Source organism: Protopterus annectens, chromosome 8.part0, assembly GCF_019279795.1.
Source record: "Protopterus annectens isolate FY-2018-M chromosome 8.part0, PAN1.0, whole genome shotgun sequence".
In the NCBI taxonomy this organism is placed as follows: domain Eukaryota; kingdom Metazoa; phylum Chordata; order Ceratodontiformes; family Protopteridae; genus Protopterus; species Protopterus annectens.
In genome coordinates this window covers 1,773,444,980-1,773,463,736 of record NC_056741.1, presented here as the reverse complement: position 1 = coordinate 1,773,463,736, position 18,757 = coordinate 1,773,444,980, and the positions used below count along the sequence as shown (strand labels likewise).

Below are 18,757 nucleotides of genomic sequence, written 5' to 3'. Positions count from 1 at the left end.
TATTTATTGGATTGCTCGGCAGCCATGTTCCTTGTTGGGGCAGTGCCACTATGCCTACATGGCAAATTACTCTGTGCATGCTTTATTAAATTCCCCCCTCAGTTTTGGAGCAGGGAAAAACCCAGGCAATTATAAGTACTAAACATAGTTCACTTGTTACTCATATGCTTATATTGCCAATAGCATTGAAAAGCCAATAATGCCTGGTTTACAGTCTGCTAGTTACTTCATGTAGGAGTTACCAGAGGTTACAAGGATTATGAAGCTGTATTTATTTATTTATTTACTTAACAAACTTGCCACTAGCTATAATAACATAGCCAGATTTGCTACCGGCAACCCTTTTATAACACACCACTGTCTCAACCTCAAACAATTGGGATGGTTAGAACTACAGCACCAACTACTCCATCATCAACTTATTATAACCCAAAATATACTTTTCCACCCTAATAATATCCCAATCCTCAATAATCTGACTACTCCTTACAAAAACCTTACTACTCTTCGCTCAGCCAATAAGCTTCTAGTTTCCACTATTAAATCTAAAAACAAAGCTGGAGACTCTCTTTTTGCTAACACAGTTGGCAAGGCCTGGAACCAGCTTCCAAGTGAACTTTCTACTCTCTCTTCCACACTTCTTTTTAAAAAACATCTCAAAGAACATTTTAAAACTCATTGGCTCTGCCCCTGCACTAACCCTGACTGATCTCTCCACCTTTACGCATTCCTGCTATCCCTTTTATTTCTTTTCTCCAGGGTACTTTATTACTAATTATTCTATGGCCTTTCTGCTGTACTATGTTGTCCTAAAAAAAAAAAAAAAAATTTTACACTTTTTCATTTATTGTAAATTTGTTCTTGATCATACTCTTTTGCAAATATCCCAGATAATGGTATTATCTGTATATGCTTATAGCTTTTCTATATTATTATTGTATAATAATGTCTTTACCTGTCTGCTTGGAGCTTTTCTCCCCGGGCCTCTACTGAAAATGGACATGTATCCAGTTAGACTAGCCCGGTCAACAAATGTAAATAAATAAATAAATAAATAAATAAATAAATAAATAAATAAATATTTATACCATATTTAAACCCCTTGTAGTGAAATTTATATAACTTGCTTCATAGTTATCAGAATTTTCATCACGGCCATAATTTTCCAAAGACTACTGCAAAAACAATCTGAGGCAGTGACTTAAAGCTTAACAGTCTGACTCAGCTCTAAAGAGATAATAACATTTTTAACTGGTGTATAACATTCTAATATTCAGCAGCACGTATTTAAAAAAAAGTGCCTGAAGTTTACACAGACATGCATTACCACACTATGTCCTGTATGCAAAGGGCCATTACTTTTTTAGTTATTACACCTTATTTTCTACATGACTGAGTTTTATACATTGCTAGGGCTGTTTGTATGCTAGGTAAGAGCATAAAAAAGAAATTAACCAATTGTAAGCAAAAAGAAAAGTTTGAATATATAGCTCTTACCTTGCAATTTTCTTAATATGTGAGATATATGCTGCATTTTAGCTCCTATAATGAATCAGAGCCTAGAACTTCATACAGCTATGCATTCTTTATCCTTTACCATTCAAGATTTTATCATATTTATTTTAACCATTTAAGTGAAATTACTAAATTGAGCAATTTATATTCTTTCAAAGTCCATGTACCTTTGTATAAGAGGGCCACTCTAAGATTTACCAAAATAAAAGCATAAGTTTGCACAGAGTTCAAACTCTTGATTACCATCAATAGATTATTTGTATTTATAGTCAAAAGAAAGAAATTTTTGTTTGTCATTCTCCATGTTTTATAGTTTAACGTCCATTAATTCTTTTCAATCTGGCGGGGTTTCTTAAGGGGTTCAGATGAACTGGTATTCATTCTCAACCTGAGTCAATTTGAAGTAAGAAGGAACATTGCTTTTTGTTTTAAACATTCAGTCTTTGAGCAATATAATTGACCTTATTTAATTGCAAAATAGTCCAGGTCAAGGGGGAAGGGAGAGAAAAGAACACAACCATTCAAAAATTGTCTGTGCATGTAGTAGGGATCCTCCAAGCTATTTGAACATGGTACACACATCATTCCAGTTTTTTATTCTCCCTTTCTTTTAGCAGAACAAAATTTCTCATCTCTGCTAATGCTTATTTTTGATATACTTTCAAGACTGTCCCAATACAACAACGCTTACCAGTTTCACCTATTGAGATTTTATTTCAGGTTTTGGCATCTGGAAATCCATTAAAAACTTTTAAAAACACTGCTTTTGCATCTTTTGCCATTTCGATCACTTAACATCATTATATTGGAAGACTAATGTGCTTGGATATTTCATCTGGAATTTGTTTTTCTGGCTATTAGAAAAGGACAGAACAGAGAAAGTTGTTGCCTTTGCTGCTTTATTTGGAAGGGTAGGTCTTGTGCAAATGTTATTTTGCTTCATTCCATATGATATATATATGTATATATATATATATATATATATATATATATATATATATATATTTTTTTTTTTTTTTTTGCTGCCAAGAGACTTTTGTAAACATCTTGGTGATTCTGAAACTTTGTATTAATTTGTCTGGGTTTATCTAAGCTTTGTGTTTTGCATAAAGCTGGATGTGCTCTTTCAAGCACCATCTCACCAGCTTTTGAATCATTTCCTAAAAGACAACCCACGACTTGTTTTATTGTTTCTAATAAATGTTCTTGTTCATGTTTCTCTGGGATGTCTCAAATTAATATATTTTTCCTTCTTCTTCTTCTTCTTCTTCTTCTTCTTGTCTCCAAGTCAATGAGTTTTTGTTGCATCTCATAAATATTTTTTGCGTTTCCTTGTCTTTTTGGATTTGGTTTATTTTTAACTAATTTTCAGATACCTTAGCCCCCACGATGTCTATACGTGACACTTTTTGACTTAATGTGCATCCAGACTCTGAAAGTTGGTCCAAGAACGTTTGAGTGGATATTTGTAGGGGTAGTAATGCAGATTTTAGGTCAAAGCAGAAAAGCAGTAATAAAGAAAGCACCCTAGGCTGGATCCTTAAAAATAGTCACCCCAATACTTATATACCAGGTACCCTTCCAGACGATATTAGTGACCACTCCCTGACATTTACCCAATCCAAATCTTTTAAAAACCTCACGCTCAAAAAAACATTTTAATCAAGAAAACTTCCTAAATAAACTTAATGCATGTGACTGGTCACCAATTCATCATCTTCAGCTAGAAGAAGCAGAATCTTACTTCAATACAAAATTCCTACAAATCCTTGATTGCCATGCCCCCTATCGCTCTACCAGAATACGAACCAAAACTGCTCCATGGCTCACCAAAGAAACTAGACAAAAGATTCTCTTACATAATAAAATATGGGCCAAATGGAGAGAGTCAAAAAACCCAGCAGACCATCTTTACTTTAAGCAGCTATGAAATACCACTAAAAAAGAAATTCTGCTAGGCAAAAAAACTACTACCTTCACCTACAACAAACCCACCGACATAAACCACAAAAGTTCTGGCCAGGCATTAACAAACTGCTTCATCCAGGACACTCCAAAACTCCCACCCCATCAGGTATAACCCAGGATAACCCTAAACACATTGCTGATGCCTTCAACAGCTACTTCACTGAAGCTATTCAAACTTTAGCAAATACACTACCCCCCTGTCAGCACTAACCTATCAATTAGTATAAATAGTCCAGCTCCTTCATTTCATTTAGAACCAGTACCAACATCCCTCATCTGCTCCCTCCTACAAAAACTCAAACCTCGTATCCCTTCAGCTGACCATCTAATAGGTGAATACCTACAAATTGCATCTAAAGCCATTGCCTATCCTATATCCATCCTTATAAATAGAATTACTGAAGGAACAATCCCCATCATCTGGAAAGTTTCACACATCATCCCTCTGCATAAGGGTGGTTCCTCTACTGAGATTTCTAACTTTCGACCAATAGCCTTACTCTCTCCAATAGCAAAAATAATGGAAAAATATATCCACCGACAGTTGCTCACCCACCTTCTCTCTAATAACTTACTTGCTAACTGTCAGCATGGCTTTAGACCTCACCATAGTACAACCACTGCCTTACTATCCTATTCTGACTGTATTAGCAAACATCGTAATAACAACTCTCTTTCATCTGCATTATTTATTGACCTGTCAAAAGCAAAAGCCTTCAACGTGGTTAACCATCACCTACTTATTGACATACTAAAATCCCTATCTCTTGACCCACATGCAATACTTTGGTTTAAATCATACTTAGATAACAGACATCAAGCTGTTCTCTGGGATAATAATTTATCCTCACCCCTTCCAGTCAACATTAGAGTGCCCCAAGGCTCCATATTAGGCCCTCTTCTCTTTTCAGTCTTTATTAATGATCTTAACTCTAAAATTCCACAAGCCACCTGCATACAATATGCAGATGCTTCAACTTTAATATGCTCTGCCAACTCTGCTTCCTCACTCCAGACCCTCACCCAAACTGTATTTCATACTGTTGAAAATTGGTTCATGAGTCACTGCCTCCTCCTTATCCCTAAATAAACTAAATTATTGCTCTTTACTCCTAACCAAAGGTCTCCACAATGTCACTTCACAGTAACTTCTAACAATGGAACTACCATATCCCCAGACACTACAACCCGACTCTTAGGTATTACAATAGACCACAGCCTTAGCTATGATGATCATATTAATACTACTATAAAATCAGTCAACCGGAAACTAGGATCTCTTTATAGAATAAAACCTGTCCTCACACCACTAGCCAGAACTACCATTGCCCAGACCCACCTTATCTCTACCCTGTTTTATGCCTCTGCCATTTATACTAACCTATCTAAAAGCAACCTTAGCAAACTTGCAACCAGCTATAATAACATTGCCAGATTTGCCACTGGTTCCCCTTTTAGAACCCATCACTGTCACAACCTTAAAAAGCTAGGATGGTTAGAACTACATAATCAACTACTTTCTCAACAACTGACTATTACCCAAAAGATTCTCTACCACCTTAACAAGACTCCTATCCTCACTAGTATGGTTACGCCATATAATAATCTGGCAACACTACGCTCTGCTAATAAACTTCTAGTCTCTACTACTAAATCTAACAACAAGGCTGGGGACTCACTATTCTCCAACACAGTGGGAAAAACCTGGAACCAGCTTCCTAAAAAATTATCATCACTTTCTTCCACACTACTCTTCAAAAAACATCTTAAAGAATATCTCAAAACACACTGGCTATGTCCCTGCTCTAACCCAGACTAAAAGTCTATTTTCACTATCTCCCACTCCCTTTACCTCTTTGCTCTGTTGTTTTATTATGCCTATCAATTGCCTATCAATTGCAACTAGAACACTAACCACTTCCTAGCATTAAAGAGACTTCCTCTCTGCACTGTTTCAGGACTTGCTTCTCTAAAAAAACTCACCTCCTATTTTCTAATATAAAATAATGTAATGTAACTTCCTTCTATTATATATAATGTATTCTAATATACTATTGCGTACATTGGAGCTTTTCTTCCCAGGCCTCTAATGAATATGTACTATACATAAGTATTAGATTGTATGCCTGTAACCATGCCTCTAATTTAAGATAACAATTCTTGGTATTCTTTATCATCTTATTATATGCTATCCAATGTTTTTTTTTCCAGGTAAATCTTACACAATTTTTGTATTGTCTATTCTAAAGAATGTAATGTAATAACTGTCTATTGCATTGCATATACTGTATGCTATGATACTATTTCCTATGTTGGAGCTTTTCTCCCCGAGCCTCTACTGAAAATGGACATATATCCAGTTAGACCAGCCCGGTCAACAAATGTAAAATAAATAAATAAAATAAAGGTTTTGGCTCCACTTTTGATTTTGTGGAGAGTTTCAGGTTCTCTTGTAGTTTTGTGGTTCTCTGCCTTTTGGTTATGGTTTCCATTTTCAGACATAACCACATGTGAGTATTTGGTTTTAATCGTTTGTGCTTCCATTATTTCAGTTTTGCTCATCACGTTGGCTCATTTGGTGCATCTTTCTTAATTTCTTATCCTTTTTAATCTGCTGTATCAGGCCATTATCTTGTGTTTGTTCTTGTGAGGTATTCTTAAAGAGAACATTTGTTTCACTCTTTCAGGATTCTTGGAATAGCTGTTCACAAGAGGCATTGATTGGTTGCAGGAGTATTGTTTATCAATAAAAACCTCTTTATATCTTCTTTTTATTTAAATTTTTTTGTTTTGCATTCATCGCTTTGGTTATTTTGGCCTGCGTTTTTATTTTCAATGCCTGCTGTATCAGGCCTTTGTCTCATATTCATTCTTGTGCGATTTTCTTAGGGAGAAAGTTTAATTCGCCCTTTATAGGTTTAGCTCTTCAAAAAGGACGTTGCTTGATCATGGCTGTAATATTTATCATTAAAAGGCTTTTTAGATCTTTTTTATCTTACTTTTCATGGCTTTTGTTTATCGCTTTGGTTAGCTCTCAGCCCTTTTATTTTCCATTCTAACTTAGACCGTTGCATCAAACAATTCTCTCATGTTTGTACTTGTCTGGTGAGTCTCAAATGAAATTTGTTTTGTATTTTCCAGGATACTTGGTTTACTTCTTTATTGAAGGTTTTGTTATGGTTGCAGGCATTTTATTTATCGAATATAATTTTTCAGACCTTAATTTCATGGTTTACATATATATATTTTTTTTTACGGACCTGCGTGACTAAAGTGTTCACCAGATCACTGCCCTGTTTGAACCCAAGATAATAGATACATTTTGTTAATTGTAATAACACCAACTGTTAAAATCTGTCCAACAATAATTGATTGACCACAACTATCAGTTGTATCAGACAAATAAACATAAATATCTGCAAAGCAGTGCAAGTTGGACACCATCTATCAATGCAAAGCTTCTTCAGCATTATGTATGCTTTTTTTATTTCATGGAGCATCATATAGATGCCATCTGGTTCAAGTTCTTAATATAATTATTAGTAAATGGAATATATTCATAGTATTTCAAGAAAATAACTCAAATTTTCTCAGCACTGTGGAACAGCATTTCACAGGACAAGTCAGCACATGAGTCAAGAATCCATAAGGAGTTTTATGTAGTATTTATTTATTTATTTATTCTTTGTTGACTAGATTAGTCCATCTGTGCTAATAGCCTCTTTTTAGAGGAGAACTGAGGTTATATTTATACTACTCAGGGAAAGAGACTATTAGCCTAAAGGGACTAATCTAGTCAACAAAGAATAACTAAATAAATATCACATAAAACTCCTTATGGATTAAGTTATTAAAGAGGTATTAATATTGTACATATGTATAACTGTCAAAACAAACCAAAAATGTCAGTTACTGACCTCTGTGTTTCGGGTAATAGCCATTCCTGACCTGTATGCTGACTAGTACTAGAAGATTCTGCTCCATCATACTATGTGGATCCTGCACAATATATTTACATGAATTATGCAAATATGCATATGTATACTATTTATTAATAAACAAGTGTTACACAATGGAAAACAGTCGTAGTTAGACACCAGGTTGCAGTGAGAGGTTTCCCAGTCTGACATGAAATACAACATAAAACTTCAAATGTATGTGTTAATTATAGTGTCGCTACTTTTATATAAATGTAAATCTGCATATGTCACAAGTGATCATTCAGTAAAGGTGTTTGTTTGAAAAAAAAACAAAGCTTCTCATAGATTAAGTTATTATACAAGGTACTAAATTAGTAGATATGCATGACTGGCAATATGAAACAAAAAATCTCACTTTCTAACTACCCCATTTAAGTCAGCTGACTCATGTGCTGAATTGTCCTGTGAAATCCTGTACCACAGTGCTACTGTGGAGAAACTGGCTGAGGTACTAATATAAGATATGGCTAGATGCCATGTTTATTGCTAAACAAGTGTAAATATCTGCTAAGGAATGTTAGCGATGGTAGTTAGATGCCAGGAAGTGATGAAAAGTTTCCCATTATTATGAAAGTTTTCATTTGATAACATGAAGTACCACATAAACTCATTGCAGGTAAACTAGTAACAGAAGTTGTAATACCAGAAATACTCATCATTTTGAATAAAAACAAATAATAGTGTCTCATTTTTATCTAAGACATTCATTAATGTTTGTGCTGCCTGCACCTATGAAATGCCGTTCCACAATGTTTTGAGGTGGATACTGCCTAAAAGATGAGCATAAATATATTATTGATAATAAATGCATATGTATTTACAAAGTGGTGGCAGTTAGACAACTTCTTCTGGTTCAAATTATCAATGGGAGTATTAATATTGTGTATTCATCATTTTGCATGAAAATCAAGCATGGTATCTCCTTTGCTGACCACCCAAATTTGGTTACGACTGATGGCTGATTTGTGCTGACTAGGCCTGAAAAATTATGTCCAATAATGCTTCCAAATGGGTACTGTGTATGGTATTTATACAGACATAAGTATGCATACTTTATTGTTTACAAATTATAATATTTTGAAAATAGTGGTACTTGGGTACTAGCTGTTCTCTGAATATTATGCATATTGTAATTTTATCCTACAACATCTCATATAAATTCCTCCAGGTGTAAGTTATGAAAGAAATATAAATAAGATATGTTCTTAATTTTACATTAAAATAAATCACAAGATCTCATTTCCCCAAATCTTTTAAGAGGTAACCCATTCAGGATGAGATTCTGTTCTTTGTGCTCACTGAGTGTTGGACTAGACTACCCTGTAACTCTACTTTAGATCAGGAGAGTCAACAGATAATTAATTAATTAATTAATTAATTAATTGATTTATTCATTCATTCATTAATAGATTCATGATTGTCTAATACTTGTTCTCTGCAAAAACAATGTGTAAAGAGGAGTATAGCACAATTATAGTATTTCCCATTCTCTTCTGGTCACCTAAGTCAACTGTGCTACAGAAATGCAGCACTATGCTAAGACATATATAATTATATTGTTTTATAAATACAGTAGTCATTGTAAATCTTGCAGCATATGAAATATGTAGAATGAGAATGCATAATAACATTGCTTTCAGTGGAAAGGCAGCAAAACTATTGACAATGAAACTAAATATGCTCCACAAATTTGCAGTGCCTAGACATGTTCATCTATCTGAACTCTAGCTTCTAAATGTCACCCCCAGCAAGAGAACTCTAAGAAGAGAAAAAGAGTCATCTACATTTGACACAAACATCAACTGCATTGAACTGTTTTAAGTAGAGGAAAAACAATTGTCAAGACATATAGTGCTTTACTTTTGGATTATGCAGGTAGATCATATTTCTGGGCAGAGCTTAAACTGGATTCCATTTTCCTGCAGCATTATTTATTTATTTATTTATTCACATTTGTTGACCGGGAGTGTCCAACTGGACGTAGGTCCATTTTCAGCAGAGGCCCGGGGAGAAAAGCTCCACAGTTAAAATAAACAGACAGTAGTTACATTAGATTACACAGTGATTAACAATTTGATTAAGATAGCAATTAATTACAAACATATTTACAGATGAAGAACATAGTACATCAGTAGACAACTAGAATCTTTATCTGTGAAGTACATAACAGACATTAACAAATGTTACAATAAGAAGTTCCTGCTGTATAAGTACTAGGATTATGAGCATCTGAGCTTGCTATAATCAAGGTAATTAGTGGGGTGGAAAGATAGGTAGTGGTTGGATGGGGTGGGTGATATTAGAGTGGGAGTTGCAAGGGCAAAGCCAGCATGTTTTTAGGTGCGCTTTTAGTAAAGTTTTGAAGTGGGTGCATGATGGCGTGGAGGTAATTGTGGGTGGGAGGGAGTTCCATAATTTGGCTATGGTGCAAGAGAATAGTGTTTCACCAGCAGAGTTATTGGCTTTAGTAATCTGCAAGTGCGTTTTGTTGCTGGATCTTAGTGGTCTGGTGGTGCAATAGGGTTGGAGTAGATTCTGGAGGGATGAGACATTTAATGGATGGTTTACTAGTTTGTGGGCGAGTGAGAGTTGATACCATTGAAGGAGGTGAGGAAGTTCAAGCCAGCCCAGTACAGCAAGTGAGAGACAGTGGTGACTATGGTAGGATGCCCCTGTGGTGAATTTGGTGATTTTGTTGTAGCACATCTCTAGCTTGTTTAGATCGCATTGCCATAGGTTGGTGTATATTGGAGAGGCATAAAGTAGGGTGGAGATAAGGTGGGAATTTGCTATTGAAATCTTTGCTGCTTTGGTGAGAAGTTGCTTATTTCTGTATAATGCTCCTAGTTTTTTGTGGACTTTTTTATGGTCATAGATATGTGAATGTCAAATTTTAGTTTGTCTATTTCCACTCCTAGCAATTTGGTGTGTTCAGTTGGGTATATAGTGGTGTTGTCTTTTGCTGTGATGTTAAAGTGAAAGTTGTTTTGTGTATGTTTGATGGGTTGGAAGATGAGTAGTTTAGTTTTGTTTGGGTTGAGTATTAATTGGGCATCGGATAACCAAGTTTCAACAGAGGAAATGGCTTCCTGTGTGACTTTTTTCAGTTTGGGTAGGGACTGGGCTGAGCAGATGATGGTTGAGTCATCTGCGTATTGTATGAGTGTGCCGTGTTTGGTGGCAGAGGCTAGATTATTGGTGAAAACAGAGAAGAGTAGGGGTCCAAGGATGGATCCTTGGGGAACCCCTATGGAGACAGGTAGTTGGGGAGATATGTCATTCTGCCATACAACGGATTGTGACAGGCAACTCTGAAACCAGTTGGTGACTGATTGAGAGAAGGATATGTTATTGAGGACAGAGATGAGTTGTTTGTGTGGGACCATGTCAAATGCTTTAGATAGGTCTAGGAAAGTAGCAGAGGAGAGATAGCCACTGTTTTTATGCTGAAGGATAGTGTTAGTAAAGGAGAGTAAGGCAGTGGTGGTGCTATGGTTTGGTCAGAATCCATGCTGAGTATTGGAAAGGAGGTTGTTAGTAAGGAGGTAGTCTGAGACCTGAGAGTGTATGCATCTCTCTAGTATTTTGGAGAGTGGAGAGAGAATAGCTATGAGGTGGTAAATGGTTAGTTTTGTGGAGGGGCCGCCTTTGTGGAGGGGAATTATATGTGATACTTTCCATAATGTGGGAACGTAACTTTCTGACAGAGATCGGTTAATCAAAATGGATACTGGGTAAGCCAGAGCATCAGCTGCAATTTGTAGGTATTCACTTGGGAGGTTGTCTGCTGCTAATTTGGTGGGCTTAAGTTTAGTTAAGAGTTTTTTTTTTTATGTTGGAGGTAGGTACAGGAGAAAAAGAGAAGGCAGTGGGGAGATTACTAGTTGAAGGTGTATGTTGGAGGGGAGGGGGGGTTGTGTTGTTTAGCTAGTGATAGTATGGTTTGTGTGAAGTGTGTGTTGAATGAGGTAGCAATATTTTCAGAGTGAGGGATGTTAGGAGGAGGGGTACTAACTTTACCTGGGTGGAGGATGGAGTTTATGGAGGACCAGAATTGTTTGGGGCTGTGTTGGGAGGAGTCTAGGGCAGACTGGTAGTATTGGAATTTGTCCTGTTTTATTAGCTTTTTGACTCTATTGCATAGTTTTAGGAATTTCTGTCTAGTTGAGGGGGTTTTGGTTTTGCACCAGTGCTCCCAGGCTTTATCCTTGCTTTTCATTTCTGACTTAATGGTTTTCTGTAGCCATGGGGAGGGTTATGCTTTGGTTCTGGAAAGTCTTATGGGGGCATGATAATTAAGGATGCTCAGGAATGTAGTATTAAAAAATTCAACTGCATCATCAAGAATAAGGTACTTTAGAGGATGCCAGTTACATTCTTTGAGGGATGAGACGAATGTGAGTGGGTTAAAGTTTAGTTTTTTACGTATTTGACAGTAGATGACAGGTTTAGCTTGGTATAGGTATTTTTTGAGTAGGAATGTTGGGGAGTGATTGCTGAGGCTATCTGATAAGCAGCCTGTTATATATGACTGGGGGCTCTTACTGACTAGTATCCAATCCAGGGTGGTGCGCTTGCTGGAGTTTTTATTTATCCTGGTCGGTGACTGGACTAGTTGGGTGAAGCCATGAAGGTTTACATGATGGGTTGGATGGTTGCCAAAACAGGATTGCCAGTCAATATTGAAATCACCTAAAATTATAGTTTCTTGGGGGAGATGGTGGGTAGACCAGCTGAGGAGGTTTTCTAGTGGAGGGATGTTTTGGCCAGGTGGGAAGTAGCATCCAATTATGTTGATGGTTTTGTTTTGAGGTTGGTATATATTATTTCTTCACTGCCTATTTGTGGAGCTGATTATTTTAAGATCTGGATGTTTAGATGCTGTTTAAATATTATAGCTACACAGTCTCCTTTCTTGTTTAGCTGGTCTACTCTTAGTATATCGTAACCTGTAGGGAGAATTTGCTCACTGGTAATGTGAGGTTTTAACCAGGTTTCTGTCAGGATGACTATATCTGGGGAGTACAAGTCTGTGGTGGCATGGACGTCATGGACTTTGCTGGATATACTTCTAATATTTAGGCTTAGTAGAAGGAATTCACTTGGCTTTCTATTGGCTGTGATATGGGAGAAGTTGTGGTTTCTAGCCAGATTATGAGAATTATGATTATGATTATTATTAAAGGAGAATATAATTATGTTGTGCTCTTTGGACAAAGAAGTCAGAGATAGATAGAGGTCCATTTTATCTCTTTATCATCTGAATGTGGTAAATCCATCTGTCTGTTCAAACATGTTTATTTTGTAGTTTCCTTGCACGATGCTTGTGGCTGGTGATTTATTTTCTTTCTTATTTTAACTATAAGCACACCAGGATAATGCACTAAAATCTAGTGTCTTTTATTTTTTAAAGAGGTACTGCTCAAGCTATTGCAACCATAAATAAATGTAAATATTGGTTTATTTTAAGGGTAAACAATAATTGTGTTTTGCTATACTAGTGTGGTCTCTCTCTATCTAGTGGCCTTATTACCATAAAGACAAGGAAGGAGATGTTGATACATGAGCAATATAATTAATTCCTCCTGGAAAATATTTGGTGTGTTTGAATGCAAAATAGTCTAGGTCAAGTTTCAATTATTCTTGCTATCATTACTCTGGAAGGCATCAGACTCATTGTGGCATAGGCGAAAGCACAGCCAAAAACCTAATAACACTGTTCAGTAGATGTGCAATGTAAAAACTCACTTGGTGTGACAGGTATTTACCATATGCTCTTAAGACCAGTTACCCATCATGTATTATTTGGTACCAGTGGTGCAAATCTGAAGCCTGTACCATATCATGTAAGTTATTAAGGTGGTATGTGATTATTACATGTTCAATGATAACACCAACACTATAGACTGTGTAACTGTGACAATAAAGACAACCCTGGAACATATAACAATTGTTGGAGTGTATAGACCACCAAAGTCAAGTGCAGATGACTTACAGTAATTCATACATTTCTTGCATGAAACACAGGAGAGAAGAATAATATTAGCTGGGGACTTAAATGTACCATAAACAGACTGGAATAATATTGATTCTACAATGTTAGTAAGGAAATTATTCACAGCATATATTCAGGAACAATTGCTTCAGATTGTAAAAAATCTTACCAAGGGACGGAACATACAAGACATTGTTTGTGTTCCCAAAGAAATTACTGTAACTTCAAGTCAAGTTTTACCATTGATTTGTAGTGATCATGGGATTCTTCTTTTCTTCTTCGTTTGGCTTTTCCCGGTTAGGGGTCGCCACAGTGGATCACCTGTCTGCTCATGATTGGCAGTGGAGTTTTACAGTGTCGAGTTGCCAGTCCAGCACCCAACCTTCCACAGAAGGCACACACACACATGCACTCACACCTAGGGCCAATTTTAAAGTGTCCAATCCACCTACAGCATGTCTTTGGGATGTTGGAGGAAACTGGAGCACCCAGAGGAAACCCATGCGACCACAGGGAGGACATGCAGACTCCACACAGAAGGCACCCCAGCCAAGGATCAAGCCAGGGAACCTCTTGCTGTTAGGCGACAATGTTAACCACTGCACCACCGTGGCCACCCTGTAGTGATCATGGGATTATAAAGGTTAATTTGTTGTTAGATAATTCTGCCAAACTGAAATCTAAGACAATGCACAGAAGGTTAATTACAGATTATATGGAAGCAAAACATTTACTATGTAAATTTAACTGGAGTAAGGTGTTCAGTGGAAATACTGCAGATAGAATGTGGAAAGTTTTGAAAGAGAAATTGTCTGAGTGCAAAAAATCTAAAAAGTGTTTACCATCAGGATCTAGGCATACAGCATCAGGTGGATATATTTCCATAAGAACAAGATATCTGATTAAGGTGAGAGGCAAAAAATATAAGAAATGGAAGAGAGGTCAAACTACAGCTTTGAAAACTGAAATAAACAAGCTGGACAAAACAGATTAAGGATAGTGTGAGACAAGATCAAGAAAAATTTGAAGAAAATTTATATAAAGATAATTGAGCAAATAGGAAACCTTTTTATAGATACATAAGACGTGGAAGGAGTAAAGACACGCAAACTGATAAACTGTGTGCAGATTCTAAAATGTATTCTCAGACACAACAGATTATAGATATATTTACAAAATCTTATGCAAAACAGTTTAGCTGCACTAAAGGGGTGGTAAGTTGTCCTAGTAATATCCAGGTAACCACAGATACTGGAATCAAATTAGCTTATATTGAAAAAGAACTGCGCAAACTGGATCCAAACAAAGCACAGGGAGAGGCAGAATTAATAACAATGACCTGAGAACACTTCAGCAAGAACTTACAGTACCATTATATTTATTATTCACTAGGTCGTATAAATATGGGGATATTCCTCAAGACTGGAGACACACACTTATTAAATCTGTTTTTAAGGAAAATGGGAGTAGGACAAACCCAGAGTCATATAGACCCTTAAGTCTACTTTATATTGTGGAAAAATAATGGAGAAGATAATACTGGATAAAGTATTGTCAGAACTGGATAGGCTGGGACTTGAAACCATATATCAGCATACATATGTTGAAAACAGATCTATTACCCCCTGTAACATGATGTTCTATAACAATAAAGGCTCACTGATGCTTTTCTGCTGTGATAGACATTTCTGCAGTTTTTTTTCTACCTAAGTAGTGTGGGTAGTTGTAGCATTGTCCATATTCCGGCTTTTGGGCCTAGTTGTTTGTTTGTAGAGGCTGTGTGTCTGAGCACATGTTCCAGGTCATTTTAGTTTAGCCAAAGCCATTCTTGCATTTCAGTGAGAGGGAAGTGTTTATGGTCATTGGCTGATTGGGGTTACCTGTACTACAGCTTGGAGTAAGCACCTCATTGGTTCTTTCAAGCTTTTTTTAAAGTTGTTTCAGGTTTTAACTTTCTGTTACTTAAGAAGTTAACTTGTGAGTGTTTCTGCTATTTCACACTGAGCTAATTGGAGGAAGGGCACAGAGCAAACTGATCTGTGACATATATAACATTAAGTATCTTTTTTTTTGCTTATGTTTACGAGTTATTTATAGCACTTTTATTGTCTGCTGCATACTTTTCTAGCTAGTTTTACTGTGTGTGAGGTATTAACTGGGGTTTGTTTGTTCTGATTTTTTTCCCACCTTCCCTCCCTATTAGTATCCTGTTCTTATACTTTTTTTTTTTGCAGTTGCCCACCCATACTATAAATTTGATCTGGGACACTCCTCCCAGTCTAATGTCATTACCTCATTCTACCAAATACAGGGAGAACATTTGAGAAAGCCAACCCACTTAGTTTCTTAACATTGAATTATCTTCTGCTCCTCCTTTCTCCCTTTCTACTTTACAAAAAAAAAATCCTAAGCTTGTTTCCTGCCTTTCCCTTAAGTAGTCTAGTCCAGATCCAGATTTGCTGTATCCAGGACTGTTTGTAAGTGTCTGAGCACCCAAGCCCTTCTGTGTTGGAAGAAAGCCTTCTAGCTTATCCGTGGGAGTGGTAAGCACTAGGTAGCTTATCTAAAAAAAAAAAAACACTTTATGCATCACCGCTTAGCTAGGGTTAAACTATTCCCAGTGCCATAAAGTATACTCTTCAAATTTTCCCTTAGAACTACCCAGTTTTTTTTTAGTTTTAGCAATCAAATCTGTTTCTCTGAGCTCAGCACTTGTTCAGAACTCGTTGTAAGCACTAAATAATCTGCAAATTACTACAACACTCACATGTATAGAGGAAAACAGTTTTTAGCACTTAATAAATAATCACCTATCCAGGCATGTTTAAGGCTCAGCTCCCTGTGTTTTCTCCTGTCTACCTGATGAATCTGAGCATCTTGGGGCAGTACAACAATTGCCTTGTACACAGACAACACTCTCCTCCTACCACCCAACACTACAACCTTTGAGAGATGCACGTATATAGCCACACTGGAAGCAAAGCTCTTTTCACCCAAGACTGGACTAGACAGGCAAGAGGAGAAGGTAAACACTTGCACCACACCACACTCATCACATAGTCCCTCAAAATGTACACCACCAAAACACACACACACATAGAAACACAAAACACATGCTTACATTTGCGGAGGCTCTCAATAAAAATCTGCCCAAGGAACAGGGACCTCCAAAACAGAAACACAAGCAACCTCCACCCCCAACACAACCCAAATGACACATAGCCCACAAACTCAGTGTGCCACTCAACCACAGCCCATAAGGCATAACAACGTACCCAACACTCTAGTCATAGGTGACTCTATAGTCAGGCACACTGATGTTCCACTCACCAGGCTAAACAAGGAGAATGTTACTGTCAGCTGCCTGCCAGGAGGCAGGATCCACCACATAATGCATACACTCAGGTCACTCCACAACAAGTACAAATATGACTCTGTCATTGTCCATGTTGGTGTGAATGACCTGAGACGTGCATCCCTGGACTACATAAAAAGAGACATGAAGGAGCTGCCCGATCTTGTAGCCTAGGCAGGTATGACCATAGCCCTGAGTAGCATCCTGCCATCACCCAGAATGATACTACAGTACAAGGACAAAATGATTGACTTCAACAATTGGCTAAGCTTCTGGTGTCCTTCTAAGGGGATCCAGTATATGTCTGCCTGGAATGACATGATCAACAGACCATGATGCTTTGACAGAGATGGCCTGCACCTGTCACCCTTGGGATTCTGGATACTGGCTAAGGCACTTGTCACCCCTATAGTACCTTTTTAGGCAAGGTTCAAATGACAAATTCACCACCATAACAGGTACAAGCAAGCAAAACATGAGGGTAATGCTACTCAATGCTAAAGTCTAAACATCAAAATTCACTCACTCAAGGCACTCCTTAAAATGAACATCGACATCTGTGCAGTGACAGAGACCTGATTCAAGGCTCCAGAGAGCACCACTGCATTACCAGGTTATAATTCATACTACAACTTCCGGCCACCTAATTTGGAAAGAAACACTAAAGGCAGAGCCGTGTCCATATTCATTAAGGATATCCACACCTCCAGGTTACTTGCTCAGCATAATGCATCCGAGATTATCTAAGTGCAACTAACTCTGGGCAAGACCGCAATCCAAATTGTAGCTTGCTACAGATCGCCCACCATGCCCCAGGATTCCCACTCCTCATTTCTTGATGCACTGGAAAATATTAGGATACAACCTAACACACTAATAATGGGCAATTTTAACTACCCCACCATTAACTTGGAAAACTACTTATGTACCAACTCTTTTGCTCAATGTTTTCTGGAATTCATAAATTCCAATGCCTTGGATCAACTTATCCACACCCCCACCAGGGCAGCAATATCCTAGACCTGGTCATTTCCAACATGGGCAATCGGTGTTGCACACCAGAGGTCAATTCCTCATTGGTCAGCTCCGACCACATGCTAACCACCCTAGACATCCACATCCCACCCCACCACCCATTAGGGAAACAACCATAAAAAATTTCTCCAAAGCCAACTTCATGCTTCTTAAGACAGAAGTGGCAAACTTCACTACACCTATGCAGATGGACAATAGACGTACGACTGCTGAATCCTACACAATTGCACTTTATAAGCACTTACACAAGTGCATGGATCATGCAATCCCTAATAGAACCAAGATGCTATCCTCCAAAAAAAGGAAGCCAATCTGGTGGTCCCTTGCCGTAAACAAACTCTACAACAGAAGAAAGAAACTGTTGCAAAAAAGAGTAAAATCCCATGATTGGAACAACTCCCTGGTCAGCCTCAGTAAGAAGCTGAGATCCCTCATAAATCCTCCAAAGCTAGTTACGAAAACAAAATTGCTACTGATTCTAAAGGCAACCACAACGCATTCTATAGCTATGTCAAGAATCTCAATGGCAACACTCAGATCTGCTCTGATTTACAGCACAATGGCACTAAATATACAGAACCAACTGATATTGCCAACATCTTGGCAGATGGGTTCAGTGCTAATTTTACCTCCCTCTCAACCCCTAAAGGGCCCATCCCTATACTGGAAGAATGCAAATTTCCTGTAATCACGGCTGTACAGGTAAAAGTCACACTCTCCAAACACAGCATCCATGGGAGCTGACAACATCCCAGGCTGCTTTCTACATGAACCACAGAGTGACCTGGCACCCCACCTAAGTACCATGTTCAATCATAGCCTCTCATCTGGCTTTGTGCCCACTGAATGGTGCACAGCAATGGTTATCCCATTCCATAAAGGGGGAGCCACCACGGACCCCAGGAACTA

General features: G+C 37.6%; 1 protein-coding gene across 1 annotated transcript in view; it reads right to left on the bottom strand.

Annotated features, from left to right (window-relative positions):
• LOC122808563 (cytochrome P450 2J2-like) overlaps nucleotides 1-18,757 on the bottom strand; it is a 555,879-nt gene that overhangs the window by 306,509 nt on the left and 230,613 nt on the right. The window lies entirely within an intron of this gene.